This window comes from Macrobrachium rosenbergii, chromosome 5, assembly GCF_040412425.1.
Source record: "Macrobrachium rosenbergii isolate ZJJX-2024 chromosome 5, ASM4041242v1, whole genome shotgun sequence".
Classification (NCBI taxonomy): Eukaryota; Metazoa; Arthropoda; class Malacostraca; order Decapoda; family Palaemonidae; genus Macrobrachium; species Macrobrachium rosenbergii.
Genome location: NC_089745.1, coordinates 63,964,295 through 63,972,283, shown reverse-complemented (window position 1 = coordinate 63,972,283; position 7,989 = coordinate 63,964,295). Strand labels below are relative to the sequence as shown.

The 7,989-nt window shown below is 35.1% G+C and overlaps 1 non-coding gene across 1 annotated transcript; it reads right to left on the bottom strand.

Moving 5' to 3' along the window:
* Positions 1-7,674: 7,674 nt before the first annotated feature.
* On the bottom strand, positions 7,675-7,746 carry TRNAD-GUC (transfer RNA aspartic acid (anticodon GUC)). Its single transcript has one exon. It is a non-coding gene; the product is annotated as a tRNA-Asp (tRNA).
* Positions 7,747-7,989: the final 243 nt, after the last annotated feature.

The window sequence follows — 7,989 nt, the reverse complement described above, 5'->3', positions numbered from 1 at the left end:
TCACGATTATTGAAGGCCATAACATAGAGGCTATGGCACAATTAAGAGCGCTGTTATATACCACAACTGGAGTAAGAAATCTAAGATGATACAATGGTACAGAACAAATATAAACCGTCCCCTGAAGGAAATTGTGAGGTGTAACTAAAAACTAAACAGTTTTGTATGATGCTGTAGGGTCTGTATGTTTAACTTAAGGATCTTGTTAGTACGTTCTATAAAGTGTACATCTTGGTATTGTCTGCCGTAAGGTCGAGATCTAGAATGTTAGATTACTTAATGTACGCATAATCTGTAGTTCTTGTAGAAGTAGTTGAAACAACTTCAGACTGTGTTAGCTTTCATTAAACTATTATAAATGATTATTGAATAGCGGTAATTTCGGGAAAGCATATCGGTTTCAAAGGTTTTCTCGTTCCACATCAGAAAAACTAAAGTTGAAAATAAAAAAAAGGAGATAAGTAAAAGAAGGGAGGGAGAAGGCAGGGGAAAAAAACTGTCAGCAACCATTACCCTTTTTTTTATAAAAGAGGGGATGAAAGGAGGAGAAGAAAGAGAAAGAGAGAGGGAGAGAGAAAAAATAGACCGGCTTCCCGGGGCTCTTCCAGGAGGAATCATTTTAGGCCGCGTCCCTTGTGTGCCTGGGTTGTCCTTCCAGCGCTCTGCCCCGTTCATCTTGCCTCCCTGCCCGCCAAAGGGGAAGATGAGGCAGGCCTACTGCACTGCACTCCGTGGAGGCGGCAACCGAGATCCCGACAGTGTTGTAGAAAATTCTTCGGTCATTTCTTTTCGCTCAATGTCAGACAGTCAAATTGAGGCTTTGCTGAAACAACTACTTTTGTTCGACAGTTCACTCACTTACAAAGAAATCTTACCCATTTCTCTCTCTCATTTTCCCCCCATAGCTCTAACCTGCGAAAGAAAAAAGTTCTTACGGCAGCCATTCCAGAACTTGACTCCCTCTTTGCCTCCAGCTCTTTCTCTGATCCTGCCTCTCTCTCTCCCTCTCTCTCTCTCTCTCTCTTTTCTCTCACTCTTGCGTTTCTGGCAGTCTACCCCTCCTTCCTCACCCTCCTACCCCAGACCTTTTTTCTTTCGAAGCCCCTTTCTCTCTCTCTCTCTCTCTCTCTCTCTCTCTCTCTCTCTCTCTCTCTCTCTCTCTCTCATCACCCCAACCGGTCCGCTTACTCCCGCCACGACTCTCTCTTTCTCTCTCTCTCTGCCGTATATATACACAAACGTACGTATAAATACCGTTTTCTCTGAACGTTGTATAGTTGTGTGTGTATTGTATATATATATATATATATATATATATATATATATATATATATATATATATATATATTTTTTTTTTTTTTTTTTTTTTTTCACTTATACACTCGTGATTTTTTATGTTCACAAATACTCAGCGACAGATATCGTTAACACCCAGTACACAGTGCATTTGTGACAACTTCACGCAACGGTAATCATAATTGACAAGTGCTTCGTCACCGGCAGGGTTCGAACCGTTGCCTGCTTAGAAACAGAGAGTGACTTCCAATTTCCCGAGATGTTTGGCAGTGAGCTTCCCATGTTACTCAGGATTATCTCTTCATCGATGCCACACTAATTCAGTCGTATTATAGGAATGATGAACATAACATCATCCTACCTTAGAGATTAACTTATTGATTTTCCAGAATAATCGTTCAGTTGGAAGGATGCTTTAATGTCAGTGTTAAAATTATTTTGGGAAAATTTGTGCATTTTACAAAATGATACATTGTTCAATAGGAATTCATAATATTAGTATTTTATTACGTATTGTCTTAGTTTAGACATAAAAGCTCCAGATTTCTGTTGCACTTTTGCTTCTCTTAAAATTCCTTGATCATATGAGACAGATCTGTTAGCATGTACGACAACGAAGATTATATATATATATATATATATATATATATATATATATATATATATATATATATATATATATATATATATATATACAGTATATATATATATAAATTAAAATCCAAAGATTAGATAAAATAAGATGATTGAGAGTAGAATTTATAGCTCTCATGTAAAATACAAAGAATTACTGGAACTCTTGTTCAAGAGGCAATGGTTCTTAACGCAGCCCAAAAAGTTAGGTCAATTTATAATATATATATATGTATGTATGTATATATATATATATATACAGGCGTGTGTATGTACGCACGCATTAATAAATATATCAACAGCTCATTGTTTATCAATGAGACCTCTCTCTCTCTCTCTCTCTCTCTCTCTCTCTCTCTCTCTCTCTCTCTCTCTCTCTCTCTCTCTCTCTCTCTCTCTCTCTCACTGGGCAAAGAGAAAGTGGGCGTGAGTCGGATGAAATTATCGATGAAACTTTATATGAGTGCTGTTAAAAATGCTTCTGAAAATACAGAACTTTTATACAACAATAGCTCTTGTTGTCGATAGTCGATGAGGAAATATCAAAGACAGCTAGAGTTCATGTAGTTAGTTAGCTTTGATCTCTCATCAAACGAAATAATTCGATGAGAGCAACACCGTCATCATCATCATCATCATCATCGGCATAAGCTCTGGCTCTCAATGCAAGTGGTAATTGCAACGCGCCAAAATCAAATTTGGATATTTTTTGTTGGTTAGTTGTAGGTATTGATTATAGTTACTGTTTCGTTCTTGATTTATTAATTCTTTTTAGATAATAATTCTTTAGTGAAGAAGTAAAATAAGAGGAAAGACAGAAACCCTGTAATGCTTGCAGACCGGTGGTGGTTACCTAGTTTAGGTTAAGCTGGACTCGTTCCAACACAGGCCATTGCCCAAAGCAGAATTATGAGTGTTCAGTGGAATGAGAGACTTTGTTAAGTGTAGAATTCGAGACTTATCAAAACACCCGGGACTAGTAGACTGTGTGTGTGTGTGTGTGGTCTCCGACAGTGTATGTTTATAAGTTCAAGAACTTTCCTATTGCATATTCATACCCTGATTAGGTGAAGGATCCACCTGAAAAATCAGATGTCTGTCCACAACAGTCCTGGCTTTTTAATATTTCTTTTCTCTTTTTCCGAGATTCTTTCACAACTAAGATTCTCATTCCCTTAAATTATCAATTCCTTGTCCCTTCTAATGCATTATCAGTTATTAAAGCAGCATAACTAACAGTTTTTATGGTATGTTTAGATTTGACAAATTCAGATTTGACGAGACATTGATACGATTATATCGATTGGACGTGAAGAGACGATTTGTATTCTTCTTGCTGTCTGGATTTACCTCAGCCCTTAAACTATTTATTCCGATCCGAAGTTTGAAGGGCCCTTCCAGGTTCGTACATTTAAATTAATCTAAGCGTTGTCGTGTTTTCATAATAAACATGGCACGAGTTTCATTCGCCAGGCAAAAATTATTCATACTCTCCTAAAGGCATTTTGACTTTATAACTTCATTTGCCTCGGGCTAAGCATGTAAAAATTGTCATTGGCCTTCCTATGTTAGATAGCCACCCAAATAAGGCATTTTCTTTATTACCTATGCAAGTTACTTTTAACATCAAGACGTGCATAGGCCACTAATTCTTGTGTAGTATTGTAAATACCTGCTAATTATTTTTATCATTTTTTATTTTGGATAAAAATCCACATCTACAAAGCCTGAAAAATACTGAATTGCAAAGCAAACTTCCTCAGAATAAAATGCTCATATATGTATGAAAGAAAAACAGAAAAGGACGAATTGGCGAACGAGGAAGCCTCGCAATGGGATGATGGTGAGTCCAGATGTTTAGTTTAAGGGTCAATTCTTTTTGTAACTGAAGACTATATTAACTATAGAGGTCAGTCCCTTTGTGTCAGTTGCGACTGTACTGTTAACGATTCGAGTCAGATAACAGATTTTGTTCTATTTTTAAACATCTTTTGCATAGAAGCTAACCTGTAAGACTGTGACCAACATTTTGCATGTATGTTCATGAATATGTGTAAGATATGCCGGCTTATAACTGCTGTTTGCCTATTATCATGGGTGTCTAGAATCTGGGATAAAGCCTAATATTGTGACACCCATTTAAAAATGTTTCTAATAAAGCAATATTTCGTTGTTGACATCAATTTATTCGATGTAAACTTTGAAGAGCTAAATATTCAAACCCAATTTCCAGTTGTCATTTCCTTACATATTATTTGTATTTTCGTTTCTTCATTTTTCCTTGGCAAAATTTAGATTAACCCAATACAGAGTGCGAGGGAAGGGCGAGTGCGAATTTTTTTTCATATTTCGTGAAAATTTGTTTTCAGTCGGGTTTTTTTCCTGTATCTCATCACCTCTTACCCGAAAGACCGGATTTGAAAGTTACAAAAGCAGTTTTCTACAACATGGCTTTGCAAAAGAGGCTTAAGGAATGATGTGCCTAAGGTTAACTGAGATTAACGAGTGGCATTGAATGCTGTCCATCATGATTTCGCTCATCCTCTTTTTTTCATCACTTTCGTCATGAACAGAGTGTTTCTGTGTGTATGTTAGACTTGTGAGTGTATTAAACATTACAAAAAAGGGAGCGCATAGAATAATCACATTAATACAGTAGTTAACCTTTGAGCATTTGGAACTCTTAAGAAATCTTTAGCTTTTTCAAATTATATATAGTGGTCATATTGGAGTGTACGTAACGTTTAATGTAGTTCACAAAAAACTGTACAGCGGGATAAGTGCTTGTTAAATGCTTACAACTGTAAATCATACAGGAAAATATGCCATTTATAACTACTTTCCAGCATCATTCCGTTATGAAAAACCTAATCATTACATAAATTAGTTAGTCGTTAACATCACACTACTGTCTGGGAAGGAATGTGATGCTTGTTACGCATTTGATTAAAAGGCAAAATTCCTGACAGACACTTCGTATTTTCGAGACATCAAATGTCATTAGGTCATCCTTAGTCGTGACTCGTTCTTATTCGTTGCCAGCTGATTTATCATCAAATCTTTAATTAATAAATGCGATGTTTGTGGAAAAGGGCTTCATGGGTTTTCTATTACAGAGTTCTTCCCATATTCAAAGCAGCATCAGTAACGGAAATAAGGAAAACAACTGGAGTAACAGGAGAACCTTTTAAAGAAATACCGAGTAAGTTCTTAGAGTTAAGTTCGACTCATTCCTAAATGAGTCAAACAAGACGTGTGGTCAGACTAAAGACAGCACGTTGCAAGCATAAGTGAAGATTTTATTCAAAGCATTCCTCGGCTTCTTTTTAGATTTAGCCTCACTCCCCCCCCCCGCTCTCCAACTCTCTTATATTTCGTTTTTATGGGACCTGACATAGGTAATTGAATTCAGTTGCCCGTACTGTTGGCCTGTGGATAAATATATATATATATATATATATATATATATATATATATATATATATATATATATATATATATATATATATATATATATATATATATATATAGTCTCGGTAATTGGGCATACTTGGAAATCTTAGCTTAATGATAAATAATATTGCCAAGACCAGGAAGAACATTCTTTATTACAAGCTTTCAGGTATAAAACCTCATCATCAGGCTAAAAACTGACAAGGATGAGAATCAACAAAATTACAATAAAATGAATTGTCATAATAAATCTTCAGCAAAAATACTAACGAAATATAAAATGAACAAGTAAATACAAACTAAAAGGGTGAGACGTGAAAAATTAAAAACACAAACATAAAAATATGAAAATAAAACTATAGTGAAATGTAAACAAACTACCACTCAAAAGTAAAATATTTAACGACCTAACTGAGTACCTACTATGAAATTACACGATAGCTAGTTGAATACCAGACGAGTTGTTGTTCAATTCCGGCAATATTATTTATCATTAAGCTATATATATATATATATATATATATATATATATATATATATATATATATATATATATATAAATAGCTTGTCTAGTAAGGGGCCCTTTGTTAAGCCAAACTCCAGTTTCATTACGTTGTAATGAGCTTCTTCACATATGACATTTTGGTGCACAAATGTTAGTCTGCTTGTAGATTTGTCTGTATTTGAATATTTCATCTAAATTTTAACGTTCGCTTCTCTTGTTTTTCTTTTCTCTACAAAAGGGTGTTTTATTCTATGGAAACTTGGTGAGCCCGTTGATGTTCTTTTTGGGTTTATTTCATATGAATGTCTGCATAATAATGGTCATAGTGGGGAACTGTCTAATGGTTAGAGATATAGCATGGAATTGTCAACAACGATCCTGGTTAAACTAGCTAGTTAATGAAACTGCCTTTGAGGTATGAGGATTCAAGTATAATCGTTACTTAAATTTCAGATTAATCGTTAGCTATCGTTGTCGGCGATGAAATTTTCCTTAAAGCCATGAATTGCTTAAAAATAAATTGTAGTTATGTTAAAGGTAATAACTCAACGTTTTGTAGAAATACATTACGAATGTATTTTAAATTGACATCAGATAAGAAGCAATAATATCGTTTATTGGGATTGTTTTACTAATGTGTCCCCATTAATTTTGAAATACTGGCTTCCCTTGATGTGTACGAGTATTTCACTTATTCAGCGCTTTCAGAGCTCACTCTTCAATTGTTTTATGATTTTTGGAATGCAAGAATGATTTAGGATGTAAATATATTTCGGTGTTGTGTAGATCATTTCATTGTATTTTCATTGTAAAATTGATTCGAAACTCTCCAAGTGAGTGTGATGTCTTTGATGTCAAGTCGATAGGGCCTTGGAGTATATGACCCCAGCTATGGTGATTGACGGAATAGTGTCTTGTTGAGCTTTGTAATTGATTTTAGTGCATCGTTATTCTGATCATAGATAAACAGTGAGTTGATCGTGTTGTACTTTGTGCATGATTTATTTATACATATGTGGATAGTAGGAAATCCTCACTCGATATAATAAATGATGAACAGGACAAATTTGGGCGAACTTACCCCAGCTTTGTTTCCCCGCAGTGTTTACTTAAAGTTTTTTAGTTAATTAGAAAAGACCAAGTGATTTATTTTCTTTAGGCTGAACATTATACGATAGGTAATGGAAAGAACTGGTACAACCTGAAGTGTTTCAAATGGGATGACGTAAATGTTCATCGCTTTTGTTATATGAATTGTAAATAGTATGAAAGAAAGCATATGAATTTTCTGTTTGATAATTCCTTGCCTGAAAAATGACAGTATTGCTTTATATAAATTTTTAAGGAATGCATAAATACTGAATCGGCGTGAATAATGTTAATCGATCAATATTTACGCTAAAGTTTTGTTGATGAATTGCAAAATTGAAAAAAACTTGATCGTATAGAAATTGCAGTAACGTACAGAGCATTTTCCCGTTACGAAAAGAACGGAGAATTCCTTGTAAATAAAACATTCAACGCTTCAAAATATAAATTCTGAGAGAGAGGGAAAGAGAGAGAGAGAGAGAGAGAGAGAGAGAGAGATATGTGAAGGTACATTTCTATTACCATTCAAACAAAGAATGTTTGTTTAGGTCTATTGTCTCCGATTTCATTGCAGAAGTGCTGCTGAAATTTCTGTGAATGCCTAGTTAAAAACAGAATACCGTCTGTTGTAACTGTCTAGAACTAATTGCATAAAATACAATTGGTGATTAGGGAAAACATAACACAAAAAGACTTTCCTCCCCGGCGGGGAATCGAACCCCGGTCTCCCGCGTGACAGGCGGGGATACTAACCACTATACTACCGAGGAATGGTGATAAGGAATGAGAATTGTTTCGACCGAATTCTTCTGTAAAGACTCTCATGCACCCTTGTTCTGTGGATATCAAGTTCTTTGTGTACTTTATTATAGTTCTTTCAAGTGTTTCCTTTTATACACTGTTGAATTAGCCAAATACAAATTCACAAGTATACTTACTTACGTAGCCGTGCTGATTTTTTATCAGTTATTTTTCAATGATGGTGGCTCTCGCGTATCGATCGTGGTTCTGGA